Source organism: Diadema setosum, chromosome 15 (assembly GCF_964275005.1).
Source record: "Diadema setosum chromosome 15, eeDiaSeto1, whole genome shotgun sequence".
NCBI lineage: Eukaryota > Metazoa > Echinodermata > Echinoidea > Diadematoida > Diadematidae > Diadema > Diadema setosum.
In genome coordinates this window covers 15,556,877-15,583,363 of record NC_092699.1, presented here as the reverse complement: position 1 = coordinate 15,583,363, position 26,487 = coordinate 15,556,877, and the positions used below count along the sequence as shown (strand labels likewise).

Here is a 26,487-nt window from a genome sequence, read left to right as displayed (position 1 = left end):
TCTCGCTCTTCCTTCTCTGGAATGAGGATGAGGAAGACTACTGAGGTTATGATGTTGTATCATGTGGACAACAATATAAGGAAAATATAAAGGGAATTCCGCAAAATTTCACTTTCAAAGCATAATGAAAAAACATTTGATTAACCGCTTTCAGAAAGCAGGGGGAATAATCACCCTTACCATATGCCAATATTAAGTTGATGGAATGTGTAATTTTTCATGAAAAATGAATTTTTTTGGAATTCCCTGTATTGTTATCCAGACATACGTCATAATCTCTAGTAGTCTCTTCATCAGATGGTTCCAACACGAAGACTTTAAAAATTCATAACTCTTGCATCGATTGTCCGATTTTCCTCAAACTTTCACTGATGATTGTGTTCTACCAATGTTGCTGCTTTCACTCAATCCATATTTCTCTTTGGGTTTTCGTTTCCTTTAACAGTATAATATCATTCATTTGATTTGTTACATTGCTTTGGAGCATTCATCCTCATTTTCTGCATTTACGTACATATAGTTTGTAATCTTATAAATTTCGTTTATTATGTACATTGTAATGCAATATATTCATGCATTCAACTTCTGTGAAATATTCATATATTTATTATGTTTCTGTTGGAAATGCAAAAACAAATAACTGATGAAAACGATGCAGTTCAAAATGTTCATATACAAAAAGACTCTACTGAGTTTTGAGAGTGAGATATATGCTTCAAAATCAATTTCACTTTTCCTTTCTCTTATCATACTTCTTCAGTTTTTGAGACGGAACTCATGCAGACAAAATGGCGAATTAAACTTTTGAAGGGCAAAGAAAGAGATATATAAAGTATAACATTGGCCAAAATAAAACCGCCTATACTTAGATGTCCAAAGAAGCGAAAATTAAAAATACTGTTTTTGTGTGTTTTCAGGCAGTATTATCTATATTAGAAAGGCGTCCACATGGATGTCATTTATAGTATATAATGCATAGAATTATTTGTATATAAGATTTATGTGATATGGTGAGATTTGCTCTTGGAAGCTTTTATATCAGGCCTCCATCCATTTCAAGCTTAATCGCTTATGATGGTGGTCTCCTGCATTCATTGATCTCTGTTGTTTACTGAAAAAAATACTGTATATCTTATTTTATGTTTCTGTGTATCTACATTGCTCAATGCAATCACCTATGTGTATCTATTTACTGTTATCGATTTATTTCACTGCACCTGTTATTCTTTGTTCTTTGTACTTTTTGAAGTTTGTATTCAAATTGCATCTGATTGAATGCAGAAATAAAAGCAAACAAACAAACAATATCATGATTTTGTCAGTGCGTGTAGTACGTCTCAACGGTTGAAAATGAAATTCTTATATTTTTCCCCCATTTTTTCCCCAGTCGAATTGAACTGACCGAATTATTGAATGCAAGTGCATGGAATCCAATACTACGAATACATGTACTAGTACAAGTTTATTGAAAGGCATAACAAATATCGATTTTACATGGATTATGCGAGTGCTTGTGTGTTTGTTGGTGGCTTATGATGATGTGTATTTTCGGGTAGTCCGTATGTCAAGTGAACTAACCACTGAAACCGTCCATTTTTTTTTTCCTGACATCACCGAATCACGTGTATACTGTACATCTTGAAGACATGCACATCTCTCTTTTCATCCAAGACAAAATCTAATACTAGTACTTTGCTGAGACAGGTTACAGCACAACTGAAGTAAAATCTGCAACATAGCAGGGTGAGGTGGTGTATCATTTAATCCCATTAGATAATATGACCTTGAAAAGCTTGTCGTACATCAAACACAGCACGGTGTCGGTGTACGCCATCAACACACCATTGAACACGCAGCACATTCAGAACGGTGTACGTACAGAGTGCATTAGGTAATCAAGATCCATTCAGGATAACTTTGTCGCCTTCGTGTTCACCCGTACCAACACAAGTGCAATGTAGACACGGTATCGACGTAGGAGAAAATCTGTATCCATCAGGAGAGCCGCATCCCGTATTGATTTCATGTGTGCATTTGATGGAGACACTTAAATCCTTTGAAGACTGTCAATTTCAGTGAAGACGGACAGATTTTCGTGTTTGGACCAACTGAAGGTAAATCCTACGAGTAGTAGTGTGTGTAAATTCGTATTTACTCTCGCATGTTTATGCGCGGGGGCGTCTTGTCTTCGCACCGGGCCGTGTGTGGGTCACTGATGGGCTCAGGCAGGGGGCTAATGGCGCTCATGTGCGGAGGATGTGGGGTAAAGGGCTTGCCAAGGTAGACGTGATGACAGCGTGCTCGTAGACCTCTGCATGCATTTCGTGAGATGTTAGTGATTGAGACTTATACCATCTACAAGTCATTCTGTCAAACTGCCTCTGCCAATGTTTAGAGAAAATGATTTAATATCACTTTCCATGCATTGATATCATAAATGAATGTCTATCAAGACTTGATAGATTAGAAGTGTTTGTAGGAAATTATAGAGTCTATCGTTAGTATCTGGTACATGGTGGTAGTGCTCGGTAGATAAAGTCTTCTGTAAGACTGTATCATGCTTGATGTTGCAAATTTTAAAGGTTATATCCGACAAATTAATTTAGTAAATGCATGATTTTTGTATTTCACATATTGCACCAGCTGGCATAAACTAGATATCTTGTACCACTTACTAATTAGATTCATGTAACATTACACATTTTATGTATTCATGTTTATACTCTGTGCTGTAGGTACAATGTACTGTAGCTAGAATTTAGAAATCTGTGTCTACATTTGAAGATATATCTTCATTAAAAATAATTTTCTTAATGGGTACTCCCATGTGATGATGACACTTGAGACAATTCTCCTTTCTAATTACCCTGCATGATTTTTTCCTTTCCAATACACAAAGAGTCATTTGTTGCATACCTCGGTATTGATGATGATTGAAGCCTGTACGTGATTGCAATTTGGAAGCGCAAAATGCTTGTGTGCAGTAATTTAAACTGCCAAGGGCCCAGTATGGCATGTTTTGCACTAGCACTAAAATGTGATCTAGAAACATAGCTAATGTGGGTGTGTTTGCAGAAAGTGATGCAGGAATGTCAGTCTTCAGAGATAGAAAGTTATTGTAAAATCAGCAGATATTGACTGTAGATTTTTTTTTAAAAATAATTTTAATTTTTTTTTTTACTAACCCAATGCGGTTTTCTTTGCATTTCTCGCTATCGCATATAATATATAAAAACTCAGAAATGGCCGTGGTGCTATTTAATTTCCATAACAGTGAGTCAACAATGCTGTGTCAGTGCACAGCGCATGCTCTATTTGATCATACATGAATAACACGGATTGCTATATCTACATTGTGTATCTGGAAACTACAGTAGTGTTGTAGTTTTTCTTAATAAATGCTACATTTGTATGGTGGTAAAATAGATACATGTATCTTCAATTTTAAGCTCTGAAAATGCATACAAGGTACTGTGAAGCGAGAATATTTTAGTCATGATACATGTAAAAAGGGGAAATAAGATGTGATTACAGCATTATGCTCTGTCCATGCCTGCTGCACAGTAAATTGGTATTACTGGAAATATTTAAGAATGAACTGCATAAGTATTACTCTGCCTGCTCCGCACAGGTGCCTGAGATCACCTCATTCATTTGCACATAGCGTGTGGCCAGCATAATATGGACCAGACCGCTAGCGACTGATTGTGTACGTATTTATGTTAACCATCAAATCTGACCCATGCTCAGTTTGATGCTAACTTAGGTTCAGTATTTTTGCTTCCATAGAATGTATATGGTACTCTAACATAACAGGGCTCTTAATGTCCAGGAAATCCAGTATAAGTGAATGTAAAGATGTGATGTTTGCTTAGAGTTTACTGGCTAAGATTTGGAGTTGTCTTGTCCTATATGATTGTACTATGACTTGGTGGCAATCAACAGTAATACTATGCATTTGTTATGTATGGCACCAAAGATTTGTTGCATCTGATGGCAAGTGGATTTCTTGATTAAATTCTTTACAATAGTACATTTAAATTCCTCTCCTCTCTTGGGCATATTTTATTACAGCATGCATGTAATTACTGTACCTTGGGAGTATGGCTCTGCGTGCAAGATGCAATGCCTTATGTGAGAAACCATCATTGTGCGAGCAGTGTATCTAACAAAGGTCTGTGGGATTTACGTCATTAGTTGCTGTGAATGTGCAGCAGTTGATTGTATAGCTATGGATGTACAATTGTGTACATGTAAAATGGGGAGAGTCCTATGAGATATAACATCACGTTCTTTTATGCTTTAGAACTTGTTTTGATTTTGAAGATTGGAAACTATATGCCTTAAGTGGAAAGGAGGCTGTGGCATAAAGAAATGTTTGCATGGATTCTCTCACTTTCCCTTTGAGATTTACATGGTATTGTTAATTACTTGACCAAAAGAAAAGGCATTGAAAACCACAAGTTCTCCTCCTCCTCTCCATCTTCTTTTATCCTTCTTCCTTTTCATCGCAATTCACTTCTTTCGAATGAGGCACAGCCCTTTGCATAGAATATGGAGTGTGCAATAAACCACAGTCTCTTGTACTAGTGAAAACCGATCCCAAGATTGTACAGGGGAAAGTGTTGATTAATGGTCAGTCCTAATGGCAAATAATTTGATCTCTTCTCAGATGAACAATCATTTGTCCCATGGGTTAAAAATGTGGGAGAATGACCATTACACTCATGTCATGTTTGATGTTGTACCATGCATGATTTCTTACCATGCATTTTGTAGATGAAGCAGACCATGTCGTTGTACATATGTAGGTCCATGGGCAAACCAACTATCACCATAAAACCATTCAAAGCAAATTTCTGGCATTTACCCGGTGTCAGGTTCCCTCTCACTGCCTAACTGATGGTTAGTTTTATCATTGAATTACAGTTCTGGTTGTTTGCGAGTGTTCTTGAGGTTTCCCCCACTCAGGAGAAATTTCCATGGTAACTCGAGACTTAATGTAGTGGTCTTCGGGATGGCCTCCTTGCAGCCTCATGTAGCCACTGCAGCAGCCAGTGGTGTTCTCTGGTTGAATTTTATGCAAATGTTTTCTCCTCTGTGGTTGCTAGCTGATACATCTCAATCTGATCGATTCTCAGAAGTGTCTCCCTTCGACAACATCCTTTCCTCCTCTAGAAGAATAATTGCAGAATTTAAAAATCTGTGAGTTTTTCTCCCCATCCAGTTGGAATGGTGGCTTTGTTTTAAATAAAAATTTGCTTCCATGTTATATGAACATTTCATCATTAAAAACTCCCCACTTTGAAGTACCAGAATTGATATCGCAGAGAAACTCGGCTATTCGTAAGATCATCGTAATCAGTAGTGATAAATTACATGCATTGCATATTGAAGTGATATTATATGCAGGAAAGAGAACATCTTTGAACTGGCTTATCTCCACAAAATATGTGCAATACCTTTCATGCACATGGTGAGAGAAAATTGCCGTCACCTCCATTCCGCATACATCTCATTCAATATTGGTGCTGGGGATACACCCCTTCCCTCCAGCGAATTCCTCTTTTTGGTGGAAGAATGGGGGAGAAGTCAGATTGTGTGAGATATTTTATTCTAATGAGCAGACATTTATCATTCCGTCTGACTCAAGCTGTGACTCAGTGCTCATTTCTCTTGTATCTCAAAAGACTTAGAACCCCCCCTCCACCTGCCATCCTTAAAGGGGTATTCCAGACAATTCATGTAATTTTATACCATATAGGATATAATCCATGGTGCCATGTAGGCCTATAGATTAGTGGAATTTATTGTGGCTATTGAGTAGATAAACCAATACCCTGAAACTCCCCCCCCCCCAATATAATACCATAAACAGGGATGATGACATGGTAGGCTTATATTCCAATAATGTATCGCTGTCCATTACAATACCATGTGCCTTTTAAGTTTACCCATGGAGCTACAATATGTACTTTGTAGATGTCCATGGTTCACCTGAGCAGAATGTAATGTTTTCTTCTTGTGTTCTGCTTCCTAGATCACCCAATGGTTTGCAATCATACATTCCTATATGAAGCTGTTATGTCATAATCCTTGCTCATTGTGATTTGTTATAACTTTTGAAAATAAGTCCTATTCTTCATCCCAATCACTATAAATTCAAAAATTCTGTACCCAGTTTAACCAATTTAAAGTGCAAAAGTCTAAAAATTATTTGGAGGTCTCCTTTTTAATGATTTCAGCTTTTTTCTCCCATCTTTGTAGAATTCTAGCTTGCAAGCTCATTATCTGCAGAAGGTATAGCTGCATTAAACTATTGGATATCATTTTACATTGTAGTAGCTCCAAAAAGCAACAGTTATTACAGTAGAAACTACAGAGTCATTTCATTCTGATACTTTTCTGGTTTGCTATTACAGTTGTGTCATTTGCTTGTTTGTTTGTTTTTAACTGCTGAAGGTACCAGCATCTTTTAGTGACCCCAAAATGGAAGGGTTGCACTGATTATTTTATTATGATTATTTTAAGTGTTATGCTGCATGATGATCTTGAATTTCTAGGTTGGGGAAGTGTTGATTTGTGGCAACAGTATGTATATAATGTGGGGAAAATACTTTGGTGGTACTTTTCAAAACTGTTGTCCGTAGAAGTTTAGATGTTCAGTAATAGGTCCTATGTACGTTATGCCATACTTATATGATCATGTATGATTTCTGGACTTACAGGATTTGAGTCATAAGTCTGTAAGAAAATTTTGTGCGTGAAAAAACAAGCAGTGAGTGTTAAATGCCTTTTCAAGGGGCAAATTTGGCAAAATGTCATTTTGGAGATTATAAAAATGCATTGAATTTATATGATGGGAGGGAATACATTGTTTACATAATTATGTAAGTGTATTGTTCATTACAAGAATATATCATCAGTTGACTTTCATGAAATTCATGAAAATAAACCACTGTGAAATTATGGGATTTTACAACAGGGGTCCTTATCGAGCTGGAAATTGAGCTGGTAACACACAACAATTCTGAATTTTCCCCAAAATTACGTACCAAGGAAGGGTAACATCCTTTAAACAGATGGACGACCTCATTAGCCAATCATGGTGGAGGGTCTCGGTGAGAAAGGAGAATCCTCTTACAGTAGGTTCATTTGGGTGACTCATGTTACGTGCAGGCCTAGAAATCTTCATCTCAATGTTTAATGCCATAGAACAGCGCATATTATTGAATATAAAGGACTGCAGGCAGAGAATTGGTAATGCCTATGGGGTCTTGCAAAAATCTTTTCAATTTGATACACAGGAAGCCAGCAAAACATGCCTCAGTAATTTTGATGATTAGATCTAAATAAAGACAAACAGCAACACCACCACCACCATCACCACCACCACCACCAACAACAACAACAACCAAACCTTGGAGGACATACACACACACAAAAAAAGAAGAGAATTCCAGCACAATTCCATTCAGTACTGGATTGTAGAAATTATTGGCATAAACACTTGTGTGTTGCATAAACTTCACATTATTACTTTAATGTACTTGCCTTTAGAAGTGTTTCTTCACACTCTTTTTTGATGATTTACCTATAAGTGATGACTGCTCGTGGCTGGAATGATGCATACAATGTACATACATGATACATATTCCAAAGTTTTTACTGGCTTGCTTTGTAGGTAAACAAATATCTCAGATTCAATCTTTTGTCATTTATCGATAATGCAACATGAGAAAAATGTAATATGATTAATTTCTATGTAAGTTGCCAAGCTACACTCTTTACCTGATATGTTTGCAATGTAGGTTTGTGTATCAACAGATTGTTCATAACAACCAAATAGCCTCTCAAAGGCTATAATCTACTGAACCAATGCTTGTAAAATGCTTTTAAAGGGGATGGCTAGTAAACTGATCAGTGGGAATCAGTGGGAATGCTGAAGAATGATTGTTCCAATCCTTGTGGGATTCATTTAAGAGTACATCTATTGTTGTGTGAAAATTATTTGCTTCAGAATGGTCTTATATTCAAGTAATGTGCAGTTTAATGGTTTTGGTCCAGGTTAGCATGCCTGGTCAGTTATGGGGCATTAATCTGCACATTACTTGAATATTAGACCATTCTGAAGCAAATAATTTTCACACAACAGTAGATATATAATGTACTCTTAAAGGGTGTGTACAGTTCTGGTCGAGGTGAGGATTTAGCTTTTGACGTTTTGCGAGATATTCAGAAACCACTCTATGAGATGTCAAAGATCATGCAATTCTAAGGGGTATCAAAAGTTTATTTGATGAAAATCGGTTTTGAAATGGCTGAGATATCCAAAAACAAGGTGAAACAAAGAGATCCTAATAAAGTTGTGGCCTGTCGCCTTTTATAATTATCACTTTTTTGTTGTTGATATCTCAGCCATTTGAAAACCAATTTTCATCAAATAAACGTTGATTCCTACTTAAAATTACATGCTCTTTCATATATCATAAGAGGTTTCTCATTATTTCACCTGAGAATGTTCAAAACATGAATTCCCACCTCAACCAGTACTGTACAGTCCCTTTAAATGAATCCCACAAGAATTGGAACAATCATCCCTCAGCATTCCCACTGATTCCCACTGATCGGTTACTAGCCATCCCCTTTAAAGTACTTGAATGTATCTGGTAGGAACATGAAACCTATTATTAACATTGAATACTAGGTCTGAGAAGAAGAGATAGTCTGTGGTTTGCATGTAAACTGGCCTATTTTTATTTCTCAAGCAAGTCTTAGGGAGCCTCAAGATATCATGCTATGATCTTCGCAGTGTTGCTACATTTGTATTCTGTTGATGGATGTGAATGAGATCTGGTGCTTGTGTATCAAATCTGCTACGAAACACACAATACATGGTTGTACATATGTGGGAATATACTGTGTATACACCTTCATGTAAATTTTTAAAGCAAATTTCACGGGCAAAAAACCCCATCTTCCATTACTATACACTAACTTGGAAGGACACTGTAAATTATGAACCCATATTTATGTTGAATCATCCAAGCATACATATTACATAATATGTCTGTGTTCCGGTGTAAAAGATGTTCACATGTACGTGTAGTTGCAGATATCAGCTCCTTTCAACTGTTGGTATTGTGCAGAAAAACATTCAAACTATAGTTTTATATTATTATTTTATTATCATTTTATACTATTATTGGTAAAGTGCTGGGATAAAAGTCTCTTTAAGACTGGAAGAGTCTGGGTATCTTGATTTAGTGAATGGTTTAAAAAAAAGATGTTGTTTTCTTTCAAACAGAACTATAAGCATATTGTGCACTTGTGCATGTATCTGAAGGGGTATCAACTGTCATTTAAAATTGATTTGAAGACTTTTGTACACATTGTACTGCTGTTTTAGTGCAAATGAAGTGTGAAGATATGAAAAGAAATCAAAGCCAGGAACTAAGAAAACTGTTATTTCTTCTTCTTCTTCTTCTGATTTTTACTGTGATGGAGAAAGAAACATTGCAAATACCTGAACACACTTAAAAATGGTACTGAACAGATGAGAAAAAAAAAAATGCTTGTGATCGTAGCTGTAACGATAAATGTACTGATATACCATATCATTTTTTGCTTGTCAAGAGATGAAAATAAAGTGATTGTTTTAGTTTCACATATATCCCTTTGAGATACACAGTAGTGCATAAATTTATGCTGTGCGTGTACATAGTATTCAGGATATTTAATGATTTCAGAGTAATTTTGCCAGTTCCTGGAAACAATGTAGAACAGAATTTGACTGAGTTCTCTCGTATAATGAAATGTTGTAACCATAACAACACATGAGTTGTATGATTTATGATATGGTGCCATTTATGGAGGGTAGTCTCATCAATTGACACATCAAACCCTGGAATTCTTTTGTCATGGAAATGATCATCCTGAATCCATTGAATTGGTAACTCTGAAGTTTACTGCATTTCCTATTTGGAGAGATATTAAAAAATGAAACTGGTTAGTTCTTCATTTAATTTGCAGGAGAGATTTCCAAGAATTTGCCAATGTAAACATGAATTTTCATATTCTAAAATGTGCCGTCAATTTTAGAATCAGTTATAACTCAATACAGTTGAATAGGCCCTGTACATTTCAGCAGTTGAAACAATCATATGAACAACTAAGGGTTTAAATTTTTTTTACTCAACCTCATGAAATATGAACCTTAAATATTATAAATCATATTAAAAGGATTCAGCTTCAAAGCATGAACAAAATGGTGTCAGGGAAATGAATCTGTTGCATTAGCAGCTCTGAAGTTTATTGTGTTTCCTATTTGGAGAGATATTAGACATACCGTGTAACTTGTTATATTCATTACATAGATGCAGGAGAGATTTTTGCAGGACTTTGCCAACATAAGAGAGAGAAACAGGAATTTTCATCTTTGAAAATGTGCTGTCAATTTTTAGAATCATTTAACTTGGGGAGTTAATAATCTTTTCATATTCTGAAACTGAAACAATTATATGAACAACTAAAGGGATTTATTTTATTTTACTCATATGAAATACTATCCTTGAACAGTGAAATAAAGTACATTTTAAAAAGAGTTCACACCATGCCAAAAATATGTAATTTCTCAGATTACTACAATATATGGGTTAAGGCAGATCGAGGTCTCTGCCATTATCGTTATTACCCCAGCATTGCCAGATTGGCACCTACACACCTGGGTCAAGAATAAGGCATGATGGGTAGCTATATCCTGTCATGTCCGAAGATGAACACATGATGCAGGTTGGGTGTCGTCGACTGTTAAGGATTGGTATAGTTTTGGTTGAGATGGGGCTTCAGGGTTCTAACTTTTTGTGTGTGACATAATGAGAAACCTCTTATGAAATATTAAAGAGCATGCATTTCTGTTAAAGAGGAATTCAAAGTTGATTTGATGAAAATTGGCTTTGTAATGGTGGAGATATCCTAAAACAAAGGGGTTTGAATGAAAGGTGACACCCGTGTTACAATTAGGACCACGTTGTTATATACTTTTTTGTTGATATCTTAGCCATTTCAAAACCAATTTTTATAAAATAAATGTTGAATTCTCCTAGAATTGTGTGCTCTTTAGTATTTCATTTAAGTTGTTTCTAATTGTCTCACAAAAAGTTGGATTTGATTCCGCCATCTCAATGAAAACTAATAGGTATTTGAAGACTGGATGAACATTACTCTTGCTCTACCTTTTAACGTCAGTCAATTGTAATAATGCACTTACTTTAATGTAAAACAGTTTAGCTGTTGCTGATTAAAGGGAATTATTATTTATAATTATATCATGATTGTGATTACTTTGTGATTATGACATTTAGTTGGTTCCTGTGTCAATTTATAATATTTGTGAAATACACATGACATAATAATTGTATGATGATGATAACAATATATTTATATAGCTCATTTCCCATAAATGCATGTTAATATGCACTTTACCATTAGATTATTAACATTAATGAAACAAGTGAGTTTTTGGATGACACTTACACTTGTATTTTGAAAAAAAAACTTTTGTGACCAAGACTTCACAGGTCTGTATGAGAACAGTAGAGACATCACCAACTTTTGAGAACACAATTCAATCATTTCCCCTGAAATTATTGATTCAATGATGATTTGAGGCAAATCAAGTGTAAGGTACAATCACTTGACTTCAGTCTGCTAGCTGAAATGCTCCCACTTCAATGGGGCTGAATTTGTGAGTTCCTTATTACCTATGTGTTTGCATTCGTCTTAGTCATGTGGATGTCGTGTTGTTCCTTCCCCGTTTCATAATGCACACACACTCTTCTACTCATCTTTGGACTTTGTGCATGTCTCTGTTTATTGTGTTTGGTCATTTCCCTCCCCCCCCCCCCAAGCTGTCGCCAGCCACTTCAGCTTGTCATGTGCTCCATGTCCTCACTGTACAGTGTGAGATATTAAAGTCATAAATGCCTGGAGATATCATAATGGATTGAACTTTGATGTATGCTGTCCATTCTCGTATTGTTACCTACCAAATTCAGGCAGGACGGTAGAAAGCCGATGTTCATTTTTTTTTTTTTTTTTCACGGTTTGTGAGCACTTTGTATGCAGCTCAAAATGTTATGCTCATCAACACTGAAGGTTGTACATTCATACCATGCATATATTTCTTTCATCTACATGTTTTCATCTAAAGAGGAACTGCAGACCCCATTTGAAAACAGTTTTGTTGGAAATTCCCAATGGTATACAATTTGTACTATAAAGCAGCATAACAGTCAAAAGAGAGAAATGTAGACAAATTAAGAGAAAATTGTAGTTGTCAGCATTTAAACACCAGCAAATCCTTAACTGTAGCAATCTAGTGGAACTTCAGATTTACAGTGTTGGCATGGTAACCATAATTTCATGTGTGCAGAACTTCTAATTTGTTGTAGAGCTAAACCTTGAGGAAAACAGGCAAAAAATCACATATATATGTATACATGTACAGCTGTATATATTTTTTTCTTTATTTGAAGCTACTGCCTTGAATTCATTCTTCAAGAAATATAGATAATGTGTAGGACATTGATGTCTGTGTTGTAGTTAAAGCAGAATTTTTGTTCAGCTAAAGGTACATACTGCTATCACAGAGCCAGTGACAAAACCTATTCACTTGGGTGCAGTCTGATTTCAAGCTTTCCACAGACACTTGGCTGATATATGTAAGACCCCATAGCGTGTCAGGAGACTTGTCAATATCCAAATGGCCTATAAATTGCCTGATTTTCTTTTTCAGTCAAGTCTGCTTGGAGCCTTTGTCTATTTTGCTTGAATTGAATAAATAATGATGCTAAAGTTTACTTCACAATCCATACTCCTGTCATTTTCATCGTACATGTACATTGTCATAAACTGTGAGTAAGTATGTGTTATTGTCAAGAAGCATACAATCTATAAATTTAAAAGTCTATCAACAGCAGAAATATACCAACAAAAAGAGGTGCCACATGTGTCCAAATTTGAGTCCTTTACATTTCTTGTGGGTGGTTAGTTAGCTTTCATGTAGATGCTCAAAACACAGTGCAGTTTGAAAACATTTTAGCTACTGTACAGTGATATTGCATGCTGTAAACGCACCAATGGAGCCAAAAGACTGGAGCAGGGGGTGGGTTGTTGGATTCAGTGTTGCATTTGGTTGCTCATGTGTAATCATCTTTCACTGTAGAATGATCTTCTTTTATGATCAAATTTGAATATTGTGGAAGTTTTGAAAACCAGCATGTAAACTACACTGTACTTTAAAGGGAAGATAAACCCCAAGAACAATGTGGATTGAGTGAAAGCAGCAACATTAGTAAAACACATCAGCGAAAGTTTGAAGAAAATCGGACAATCGATGCAAAAGTTATGAATTTTTGAAGTTTTGGTATTGGAACCGCTGGATGAGGAGACTACTAGAGGTTATGACGTATGAGTGGACTACAATATCAAGAAAATATAAAGAAAATACTACAAAAATCCATTTTTCATGAAAATTACAAATTCCATCAACTTGATATTGACATATGTTAAGGGTAGCAATTATTCCCCCTGCTTTCTGAAAGCGGTTGGTCCACTGCTCTTTCATAATTCTAGAAAAGTGAATATTTGTTGAATATCCTTTATATTTTCTTTGTATTGTTGTCCACTCATACGTCATATCCTCTAGTAGTCTCCTCATCCAGCGGTTCCAACACCAAAACTTTAAAAATTCATAACTTTTGCATCGATTGTCCGATTTTTCTCAAACTTTCACTGATGTGTTCTACTAATGTTGCTGCTTTCACTCAATCCACATTGCTCTTTGGGTTTACCTTCCCTTTAAGTACAGAAGTAATTGGAGCCTTTTATGCATTACCGTTGACTCCCGTTGCGACTAGTATAAATGGATCCCCAACCACACTTTTGGTAAAGTAGATTGTGGTATTATTCAAAGGATGCACAGATGAATTATTTAACTCGACCTGGCAATTAAAAGGGAGTTTACCTGACAGGGTCTTGGCTCAAGGACTTAGTGAATTAATTGCCCTAATTAACTGTGTTTTTATGTGTGTGTGTGTGTGTGTGCAAGAGAGAGTTAGAATACCCATGCATATTCTATGTGTGATATGGTATGCAGAGTGTGTGTTGAAGTGTATAGGGCTAAGAATCGTTGGAGATACAGTATGCCTACCTGTACCTTAATACAAAAATACAATATAAAACTATTTTTAACAATTTTTTTCTCTTTGCTGATACAATTTTGAAAATAGAGTGTGTCAGTGCTGAGAATTTAAAGTTGGACTCCCAATTTTGTTTTTTTCATTGTATATAAACTCCTGGGTGATGGGCCAGCTTACATGTAGATCCCAAAGGATGCTATTCTATCCTTTTAGGCTGTTTTCCTTCATTTGCATAAATTTAATATGCATTCTTCTCGTAACCTCATGTATATATCTTGCACATGTACTTGTGCCTAATTGTAATGTTCACAGAAGATGTTTATCTGGTTTTATACTGACAAACTTAATATAATTAGATTAAATTAAGCATGTGTAAATCATTTAGAATGAAGCAAAGTTTTGCTTTAATTCCAATTTCTAATAATATTTGACGTAAATGGTCTTTGCTATGATTGAAATAATCATGAATTGCAAATTGACTGTGTTGCGAATTTTCGCTCTGCACAGCTAATGGACAAATAAGAATCACCAAATTCGGTAAAACCAAAAGTGATGACAGCTCTATTTGTGGTGCACCATCTTTGCTTCTTGTTTTCTGTGGTTTTGTGGTCAGAGCAAGACGCAATTGACTGGCAGTGGAAATGGGGCTTTGAATAATTCATTCGTGCTCTGATGCGCTAAATGGATAGCGAGCCGGATAACTGTGGTCAGTCCTGGCTCCTATCAAAACTAGCCCTTACCTGCACTACTTTGCTCACTTGTCAACCATTCCTGTACTCATCGTAGACCTTCCCTTGAGTTATATGTTTTCATGTTCATGTTAACTCATTGAAATATAGCATGGTGCAATGCAACACATAAACTTCCAATTTTCGCTCTCGACATAATATCAGAAATTCTCTTTGTGTCAAAGAATGCCACTTGATTTGCACATGAGCCAATACCTGCTGGTACTGTTGGGGTTAAGGCACTGTTGAACAGTGATCATGTGAAATGTTTCTATTGTCTGACGAGCCTTTTGTTTGCACCCCCCAGAGGTAAGGTAATGTAGCCCCCCAGCACTTTGCTTTGTCATCTGTAAATATTTACCTGGAAGATCATTTGCCCAGCCTTCTATGTATGCATGATCACTTGTGGGGGATTGTCTACCACTTCATCAAGCAGGCCTTTTTTAAAGATATATTTTGTCTGTGTGATAATTGCCATTAAAAGGTTCCCAATTACACTAAAAGTCTGAGTAAAAACTGGGACAGTACAGCCTGAGCTGATCTATCCTTGCCATTACAAGAGTACAATGCAACATTCTTGCTTTCGTGAAGCTTTAGAAGAAATCTGTATCTTGCAGGTTTTACAATAGAAAGTGCTGCTTAATATTACTTGTTGTGTAATTTGCTCACATGTATTGAGTGTATAGTATAATCCATGCATTCAGTGGTCTATAATGAATCAAACACAAGAATACTCAGAAGTGATCAGCAACTTCTTGAAAGAGGGACTGCTATGTGATCAGTAACTTGCTGTAATCCAGTTACCATGGCAACTGTTAGAAATTCTTAGTATATCTTTTTAATTGGGGTTGAAAGTACTATTGTTCTTTATTCAAAACACATAGTGTGAATTATATGAGAAAATTTTGCATACAATAATAGGAAAAATTTATTTAACAATACAGATGTACAGTAGATACACTGTACCAATACACACAATGAAATCAACTCAAGGAATAGAAAATATGAGTATACGCCAACTTACAGTATACCCCAAAATTTATCAATGTATTGTTTACTTTCAGGATGTGCCAGTTAGCGTATGTCTAAAGTACATCCAGAGGTCTAAGCTTGCCTGGGAAATCATATAAATTTGTTAATTAATGTAGAAGATTGTCTGTGTTATTGAAGTGATTTCCATTTTGAGTAATGTTTAATAAATTTGTGCTTGTCTCTCCTCTTTGATCGCAGTTGTATTGCTTGTATTATGTTGTTATAAAATCCAGTTTACAAATTTTGCCATTTATTGACATGAGATTTTATGCCTGAGTTGTACAGCTATTGCAAATATGTGTTGTAATTTCTATTGCTTCAAGAGTATTATGGTCCAAAAGGGTGACACAAGAGTTACTCTGTGACACTTGCTGTGGTCTTATTTTCTCCAAGGACTTTAGGGTTAGGGTTGTGATAGGGTTGTAGGTGTAGTTGGATGTAAGGATGAGGATGAGGGATAGGGATAGGGTTTGTTAGTGAGTAGAATTTATGTTGGCTTAGTGTGCAGATATTTCATTGTAGCAATATTATTGTCACATGAGCAAACGTCAAGGAACTGCCCAAAAGACATGTGTGACTGTATGCAAACTTCAACCAAATAGAGCTATGTATATTTGTGTGTCACTGTCATTCACAAAATGTGAATATTATTCATGTGTACTCTATTGTTACAAATTTCATAAAAATGAAGCTTCAGTTATGCTGCAGAGGTAACCGTTGCAAATGATTGACAGTCAAAGTGCAGTGCTGCTTGACCAATAGCAATCAGAATCAAGCATTCAGATGCTTTAATTTATTTTTTTTTTCCAGGCAATAAAAATGTTCTCTTAGCTGGTGCCACTAAAATCAGTTTAAGAATAATATCAGTGTATAACAAAACGCTAGTTCATTGTATGAACAGTTTTTAATATGGTTTGGAACTGCAGTCGCTGCTACACTTGTATAGCTACAGGTCAGAATGAGATGTGATCATGATTCTAAAGAAAGGGGGTGGGGGGGGGGGGGAGCACAGCAATGATAAATTTCCCTATCCAACCTGTCCGTCAGCTTTCTCTGATTCCGATCTACTTGGGAAAAGGCTGGTTTTCGTGGGGCAATGCCGTGGTTTGTTTGATGGGTAAATAGCAGTGTGATTGCGTGACGTGACTGACAGGCGGGCGAGGCAAGATGTTGCTCATGTCTCAGGTCGTCAGCTTGGACGGAGCAGTCTACATTCTACATCCGAGGCACATGATGTCTTGAGATTGGAAAGGAGGAGAGAGACATAGGGAGAGACATGAGAGAGATATAGAGGAAGAGATAAGTAGAGGTAAAGAAAGATAGAGGTAGAGATAGATAGAGGTAGAGAGAGAGGGAGAGAGATATAGATGACGAGAGAGAGAAAGAGGTACAAGAAAGAGATAGAGAGAGAGAGAGAGAGAGAGAGGGAGAGATAGAGGAAGAGATAGATAGAGGTAGAGAGAGAGGCAGAGAGATATATAGAAGAGATAGATAGAGGTAAAGAGAGAGGGAGATAGATAGATGAAGAGATAAATAGAGGTAAAGAGAGAGAGAGAGAGATATACCTATAGGGGAAGAGGGGGAGGTAGATTATATATATGTAGAGAAAGAGAGGAAGAGATAGATAGAGGTAGAGAAAGATATATGTAGAGGAAGAGATAGATAGAGGTAGACAGAGAGAGATACAGACAGACAGAGGGGGGAGAGAGGTGAGTGGTAGATAACTCTTGAGCTTACATTTGCGGCAACCTCCGGAAATTGGAGCGGTGCGGTGGAATATCTCACCAGACGTTTGGAGCAGCGTGCTGAGGTGATAGGCATTGGACTTGACTTTGATTAAGGTTGCTTTTTACACAGACCAACGTCAGTCCCAACACGCTGTCAGATACAAGGCTGCATATGATTTAGAGCAGTAGATTGGGCAATGTCAATACCTGTATGCTTCTGGAACAAGTATGTACAGTGTATTACTGCCCTACATCTGCATCCCACATTGTGCAATGAGACCACTAAATTTGCAGGGTGCTTTTTGATTCTTGTGAACTTTTTTTAGTTCTTTTCGTATTGTGACGATTTACTTTGTACATTGCAGTGATCAGTATCAAATTTGAAATAATGTATGCTATCCATAACACTGTCTATTATTGTTTGTGTCAATAAAACTTCAAGGAAACTTCAAAAGACAAATTTGAGGGAAGCTCACAGTTTGATTAAAGAAATTTGATATTCACCTTTTCTCAGTTCACGGAAACACAGAATATAAAGAACGAAGCAATTCATCACATATCTTTCAAGGTGTTGACCATATTCCATCAAGAATTATTTCAGTCATTTTGATTTGGTATGAAAAACAAGTCAAGTTCGTGTCTATGATATCTTTGTGGTGAAAAATTGCAGAAATGAAATTATACTGAAACTCACTTGAAACTGATACTCTATTGTGAAATTGTAGGAGGATAATCAAGAATGGAAATTATGGTGTCTGTGATAAAAATCATGCCTTAAAGGGGAAGTCCAGGCGATTTTCATAATTTCACATCATGCAGTAAATAAATTGACAGCTCCATGTATAGATTTGTAGAATTTATTGCAGTCCTTAAGCAGAGAAACCAATAATCTGCAAAACTCAAAACAAATTACTCTGAATAGGGATGATGACATAGGAGGTTCACATATTTTAGAAAAGTAGCAGTGTATACTGTAATTCTATTTATTACAATACTGCTTGCTCAGCAAGTTCACCTGTGTAGAATTCATTACATGCTTTCTTCTTTTGTTCTGTTTCCCTTAGCCCCAACTCATGCATTCTTATGGTGAAGCTGCCATGTCATTATCCTTGTTCATGATGATTTGTTATGAATTTTGAAAATATTCTTTATCATCAACCCAATCACTCACTATAAATTCTGAAACTCTTTAACCAATTTTAATAGCTGTTCAAATGTAAAAGTCTGAAAATCATCCTGATTTCTTCTTTAATAACCGCAAGTATACACTTGCACATACACATGTACGTAAACAACACCTGAAGTCATCGGTGTAAAAAAAAGAAAAGAAAAGAAAAGAAAACAAAAAATTGGTGGTTATTGCATCCTGCTATCTCAAGGCACAAGATATGATTTGATTTTGTGTGTGTGTGTGTGTGTGTGTGTGTGTGTGTGTGTGGGTGGATTTCCCACTCTGATGTGTTCTTTGATTAATCCAATTGTGCCTTCCTCCAGTAAAGAAAAGAAATCAGGTCTAGATGACAGTAGTCGGAGTGAGATTATGCCCCAATCTTATTTGTGGGCATGCGGATTGAGTTTTCTAAGCATGTCTGTTTATTGTGTGTCGTCTTTACTTGCAGGGCAGTTTGATTAGTTGAGGACATTCAAATGAGGGACTGAAGGGCTGCAGTTTGTGACAGACACATAAAAGGAGTATTTCGTGGTATTTCCTGAGTAAGCTTCGCCTACTAATACATCGTTCGGATACAGTATATGTGAGCATACAGACATTGATATGCGTGGTATGACTAAATAGGATAATCGAATGAATCAGGAGTCAAACGATGCTTTGTTATATATTGCACTATGTATATTCATTCCACGTACTAGTGAACAGGCATTCAGACACAGAGGCCCAAATTCACGAAGGTGGTACAAATGAAACCATGGTTTAAACCATGGACAAAAACCATGGAGCGCCAAGTGTCGCACGAAATATTTCATTATGAAATTGGTCATTTCGTCGACAAAATGACCGTTTTGTTAACGAAATTATCATTTCGTGGACGATATGTTCATTTAGTTACAAAATGTTGTCATTTCATTACAAAATAATCATTTCATCGATGAAATGACTGATTTCGTAACGAAATATTCCATGCGACACTTGGCACTGCATGGTTTTTGTCCACATATGGTTTAAACCATGGTTTCATTTGTACCACGTTCGTGAATTCGTGCCATATTGTATTTTATGTTCTCTATCCATCTACATTGTACTTTGTATACTGTAAAACCAGAAATTTTTGTGTGCATGAAACTTCAGCGAATTTCTTGAGGAGCCAAGATTCATGAAAGTAAAATGCACTCAAAAGTGTTTTTTCTACACAATGCATTGAATGCCAGTTAATTTAAAGATGACCATACTAGTAGTATTCAAAATTTCATGTGTGAGGAGAACAGTTGGGAAAGAGCATTGTTCCCCCCCCCCCCCCTTAAAAGGAGCAGAAAGCTTTCTCTTGAAAAATTGATACGATTTAGAAGTCTGATATTCCTGGACCACTTTGAATAGTCCCACATATTCATGTCTGTGTGGACTGCGCCTTGTTGTTTAATGAAAGAATGTCAGTGTTTCAATAAATGCTCTGTATATACAGAGCAGATTACTGTGAAGGTATTATCTAGAGCACTTTAGTCCATAGACAGAATGAAAATGACTGGGAGAATGGTAACAGAATGGAACCAGAGAAACGGTGCTACTGTACTTGAAGTATTTAGAGAAAGCCATGAATTGAAATTGAACAGCACCCTTCTGCATTTTGAGGTCATTGGGTCGGGATGGGGAATATGCTTCCAGTTTGTCGACGGTGCGCCCTCAGTGTCGCAGATCAAAAACAGAAGCGGTCAGATCGCATGTCAGTAAGCTGATGCACCGGCGAAAACCGACGCCCACGAACCAGTCGATCCTGCGGCATGTGCTGATCTGCAGGCCTTGTTTGTCAGACCGGGACTGAGCTCTGTATTGTGTGCAGTCGTCGCGGCGCACACACACGTCATAATTAATCTCCAGTTTCGGGTTTGGAGGGAAGATTTCCAGATAATGTCCACAAACGTCTTTGGGCGTCATGTAAAGAGGGGAGATAAAAGCTGCCTTTCATCAAGACCGTGTCCTCAATTCTAGGATCGCATCTTCCGGTAACCATGGAAATGGACATAATTGCACAACTGTTTATGCTTTAGGTAAATTTAGGTAGATCTGCCTTTCTTTGAATTTTCCATCGCAAAAGTATCCCCGTTTAATTACAAATCCTCGTGTCAAAATGTGTAGTACGTTGGCATCTGTATTTTTTTTTAAAGTTAGGTAGATCTACCTTTGTTTAAAATTCTCCATTATAAAAGTATCCCCATTTAATTACAAATCCTGTCAAAATATGTAGTACATAGGCATCTGTATCTTTTTTTTCAGTCAGGTAGATCTGCCTACGTTGTTTGAATTCTCCATTGTAAAAGTATCCCCATTTAATTACAAATCCTTCTGTCAAAATATGTAGTACATCTATAGGCATCTGGTGTTTTTTTTTTCAGATAAAAATTATACAAAGTAAAGTTCTTCCACCTTTTCTAGATATCTTTAAGCTTATCTGGTACTGTTCATTTAGAAATTATATTCTATCCATCTTTTGTTTCTTTAGCTTAAAATTCTTTTGATGATGAAACCTAAAGACCTTAACCATGCAGATATTCACATTCCTTCTGAAAGTTATTGATATTGAAAAGAGTATGTAAGATCAGAAAAAAAAAAAATACCATTTGAAAATTGCCAAATCAAAGTGGAATGTGTTATGCAGGAAAGGTCAAGCAGATTTGATTACTCTGTTGAAAACCAAGTTTCTGTGATGAACGATGAAAAAAAAGTTTTCCTCGATAGATGAGTTACATGTAAAAAATGTATGTATGTGTGTGTGTGTGTGTGTGTGTGTGTGTTTGTTCGTTCCATACATTCATGAAAGAGGAGGCAAGCAAATGAAGAAAGTCATTGACCAAGTTTGCCTCCTCAGTGCAATAAAGTCTTTGTGTCATGGCCTCATTTTTGTTGAAGAAGTGGCTCCTTGCAACTGATTGGGCGACGTTATTGCTTCTCTCTCAAATTATCTGTAATGAGCAAGCACTAGGCTCTGTTCAAGACTCATTCTAATTGTCTTTGATTCCCTCTTGGTGTAGAATTTGTGAAAAATCAAAAGGGATATGTATGGACACAGTAGGATAGAGTACTACAATGTACTCTTCTTATATGTCTTTTGACAAACTTTTGCCTGTTTTCTTAGAATTTCTCCATGATTATCAAAATCTAGCCCCTCGTGTCTCCAGATTCTAAAGCACTGACCATTGACCGCAAGCATTGACACCATGCCGCTGGTCATGTTTGACATTATTAGCAAGGTGGTATAAAAGTAGATTGCTCATTATCTCATCATTCTGTATATATATATATATATATATATATATATATATATATATATATATATATATATATATATATACCACTGTCTTAAAGTATTGTAATTCTCCTGAAGGAAAAGGTCAGTTTGAATTCTTACAGTGGCAGGTGCTGTGAGGTATAGACTCAAATAAAGCGGTGGTCACATGACCAATACTGCTAATTTTAGAAATCTAGAGGAAACTGAAGCAGGTGGTTTACCAACAGTCAAATATCATTTCTTTCTCACCAGTTTCTCTGACACGACACACTTTTTATTTTAGCCAATCTCTTTCCCTTTCCCTGTGTTTCTAAAGTTTGCTGTATAGGTTAGATTGCCCTCTCCCATTTCTGTGATGAATATCATAGGTATAGAAATTTTGAGCGTAGAGATGTTGCATCATAAATGGCTGTGACTGCTCTATAAGGTTAGTTGGTAGATTACTGTCCCTATGAGGTCAGACAGATAAAGCACATGACGTCAGCTACCTGGAAGACATCTGTTTTCCCTTTTTTTTTTTTTAATAAACATAGTTTTTATTTATGTTTGATTTGGTTTAGTTCTGCATTAAAGCAAACACAAATTCCACACAAATTTTTGAAGATACAAATAATGACAAATGCACTGATTGATATAACAAAATATTAAACAAGTGAATTAACATAGGCAATAGTATCACACAATAAACATTTACAAAACAAGAAAACAACAAAAGTATATGGTAATTTTTTTCTGGTAAAGGAGAGAGATAATTGAATGCACGAGATTGTCAGCGTGAGTGGTTTAGCCTGGAAATGGACATGGCCTTTTAAACAAAGAAAGTCTTGAAGAAAGTCTAAATCTCTGGTGGGGGTTGTTCGATAGACACTCTCATTTGGACCATCCCCGTTCACGGAGGAGCTTGATTTGGTCAGCCAGGGCTCCGCCCGGACCGGTAGACTGAAATCCGGCACGGTCAATTAGTGTGCAGACTGCGATCCGAGGGCATCGGGGAACTATTTGGTGTGGATGACCGTCTTCCCCAGTGGACGATATGCCCTTGAAACATGGTGACCTTCTCCGAACTCACAAGTTGGGGGGGGGGGGGAGGGGTGACGGATGTGGGAAAGGATAGTAGAGATGGGGAGATGTCAGTTTTGGCTTACGGATATCAGTTTTTAATTTGGAGCAGAAAGGTGAACGAGGGGCAAGCGGTGGGGTTCGATAGGTGCCTTGGCCCCCATGTTTGGATGTTGGCGAGGAACGGCACCTAATTGAGATTTGTTTATTAATTTGGGACTCTTTCTCCCAGAAAAGGAGAACTAGAGTAATAGAGATAGAGGGAGAGGGAGAGGGTGAGAGAGAGAGAGCAAGGAAGTAGATACTATACCAGAACCTTGTGAGCATAAGGGGGGGGGGGGGGGTAAATAAATCTTTCAAACTCCCAAAAGAAATCATTAAAAAAAATCGTTGAGAAATCATTGAGGGTTCACAAGCATAATAGACAGAAAACAATATGACTGGAATGTGCTGCATATGAACAAAGCTCTTTTAGCAGTAAGAGTTATACTTTAGGAAGAAGAAAGTATAGTTAGATGCACCTAAAGTCCTTACATATTTCCTGAAATGGGACTCACTTTGGATGCTGCTATTCCAGTTCACACCAGGGAACCCGTGGCTTTGATTTTGCTGTCAATTAGCATTTTTCCATTTTCAATCTCTCCCGGCCTCATCTTGGCCGTGACATTTCCAATTGAAAAGTGGCAAATATAATTGAAAAGCCCTCAAACATCAGAACTGGGGGCACTAATGCAAAGTTTTGTCAGTACAGTTATTGATTTTCTATATCTTTTTTTTTTTTTTTACCCCAACAGCAAAAAAGGATGCTGAGTGCATTAACGGTATAGTTCTGTTTATCAGAGGCGATCGCGCTCAATATCGTAATCAATCGATCAGAGATGAACGAGAGAGTGGAATTGTCCTTAGATATCTTCATAACAGATCAATGTTTCCCCAATCCAATGCCGATGACTCTTTTACATCACCTGCTGTGACTTTGTTGTTGTTGTCCTTGTTCTTGTCCTGGCTTTCATTTGCAGTGACACCTTGCGGACTGATGAGATCTCCACAAATAGCGATTTTTTTGATTGACCCTCTGCATATAATAATCACAGATGAGAGATCGGCTAGAGAATAAGTGGCCAGGTTACTCTGTATTGCTCAGAGCAATTTACTGATATTCCTTCCAACTCATCAATACCTTTTGCGCAAATCTTACCGGGCTCAGCACTCTTATTCCAGAGGTGCATATATTCATTTGGGGGAATTTTCTGTCTTGAGCCCTCATATAAACTCAAATGTTATTGACTTTTCTCTCTCTCATTCTCTCTTGGTTTGCATCACTCTATAGCTTTGTCCGTCCAGATTGGCCAACAGCTAGTTGCTGTAAGAGTGGAAAAATTTTTGCACAAGTAATTTTTCATGCTCTGTTGGGTAAAAGGAAGTTTTTAAAATTCTGCATTAACTTTTTAAATTCTGCGGAATAACAAACATGAAATAATATTTTGTACAATAAGCAAAAAAAGAGAAAACTGTGAGTATCTTTGCAATACTTTCTTGTCATGCAATATTCACTAAAATTTCCACTCTGAAAATGTTCACTTTTACAGTATTAAACCCTTTGTTTGCCATGCCACTCAGCTGTAACTTGCTGCATACTTTGCCATCAGTAGTCTGTTACTGTAAATGCACAAATTTTCATGGTGCATTAATTTTTGTGCATAAACTTTTGGCTAGTGCAAATTCTAAAAGCTGCAATTTTCACATGTGTTAGGATGCTATACACAGTATGTGAACAGTGTACATGATAATTTGTTGTATTCCATGACTGCAAATTTGACCATTTGCAGAATAGTCTGGAAGAACCCATTTGGGAAGAATTAAACACGCTGAATATATCGTCTGTTGAGAATGATAAGGGCGTTAAGTTACCACAAAACCCATAGTGTTCAAGACCACTTAACGCCCTTCTCATTCTCAACAGACGATATGGCGTATACTGTATGTGATGCATTTGTTATATCATAGAATGTTGTTTTCAGAACTTAGCAGTCATCCAGGAAACTCTCTTCAGTTTTTGAAAGCTCTAGTTCTTAAACATGATCAGACAGGCATTAGAAATGTGACTAAAAATGAGAAATATTTGCAGTCTGAAAGCTCTCTCATATTACCTACTCCTCTCACAGCAATCATAGCAGTCATTCCCAGTGTCATGTGGTAAAGTAATCACACTCTCACATCTCGTCTACTCTTGGACCTCTGGACATTCCTACCATGGGAATCACCTGTCAGATTCATACAGCTCTTGATTGAGATGGATCCCAATATTTCCCAAATGGTGCCATATTCATATTTTCATCCCCCCCCCCCCCCCCCCCCCGCTAGTCGCTTCAAGCAGTGTATCAGAACGGACAGATTAATGTAAAGTTTGATGCATGGAATCAAATTGGTCTTTCTTATTCAACATAAATTCTCCTTGTTCTCCTTGCACAAACTATAGTCAGTGGTTCTGAAGAAGGAATTCTATAAATGCCTATCAAGATCAAAGTCAATATTTTCTTGTCTTGTCAATTCAGTGTCTAAAGTTGCAAAGCACAGAAGCATTTTGCCTGGAGTTTTTGATGACAATGGTATTAAAATAACAGTGATGTTGTAATTTCTTTAACAGTGTCATGTACAAAAGAAACGCACATCCTTTTCAAAAATAATGATGTTAAACAATATATGCACTTACTGTTTGAAACAAGATATATGGTACCCTTGCAGAATAGATAAGTGTAATTTGGTAATATTTGAAGTCGTGACGTATACATCCCCTCTATGTTGTTATCTTATGAAATGATACCATTTCATTCCTTGTTTGTCTCTAAAATGAACAGTGTGTTTGATGGGAGAGCCCTAGTAAATGGCTCACAAGAAAAAGCATTTGTAGATTGAATATTAACCCGCCCTGTCGAACTAGATGGGCGCAATATATTTCAGTGCCTTGAAGTGAGCCGCTCGTGCTGAAATGGAAAAAGAAAGAAAAATCCTTGCCTGTGGGGTCAACAACTATTGATGCATTTTGTTTTCTTCCTTTTCCTCTCAACCTTGATGTGTCCTCTTATTGCTGTTAGAAACCTTGGCTTGAAGATATCAATTTGCATAAGTGCACTCCTTTCTCATTTAGTCCTTGCTCTTTACTGATTAAAAAAATAGTGCTCACAATATCTTTAACTGTCCTCATTTTCTCCGGGTTCATATCATTTCCGTGTGACCCCTCTTTTTTTTCCACACCTGCATGCCAACTTTTCTGTGACCTGTT

At 36.8% G+C, this 26,487-nt stretch overlaps 1 long non-coding RNA gene across 1 annotated transcript in view; it reads left to right on the top strand.

Moving 5' to 3' along the window:
• The first annotated feature begins 1,979 nt into the window (after nucleotides 1-1,979).
• LOC140238920 (uncharacterized) overlaps nucleotides 1,980-26,487 on the top strand; it is a 75,859-nt gene continuing 51,351 nt past the window's right edge. Inside the window, exon 1 of the long non-coding RNA XR_011901934.1 lies at nucleotides 1,980-2,114. This is a non-coding gene — a long non-coding RNA (uncharacterized lncRNA). The remainder of the gene's footprint in view (nucleotides 2,115-26,487) is intronic.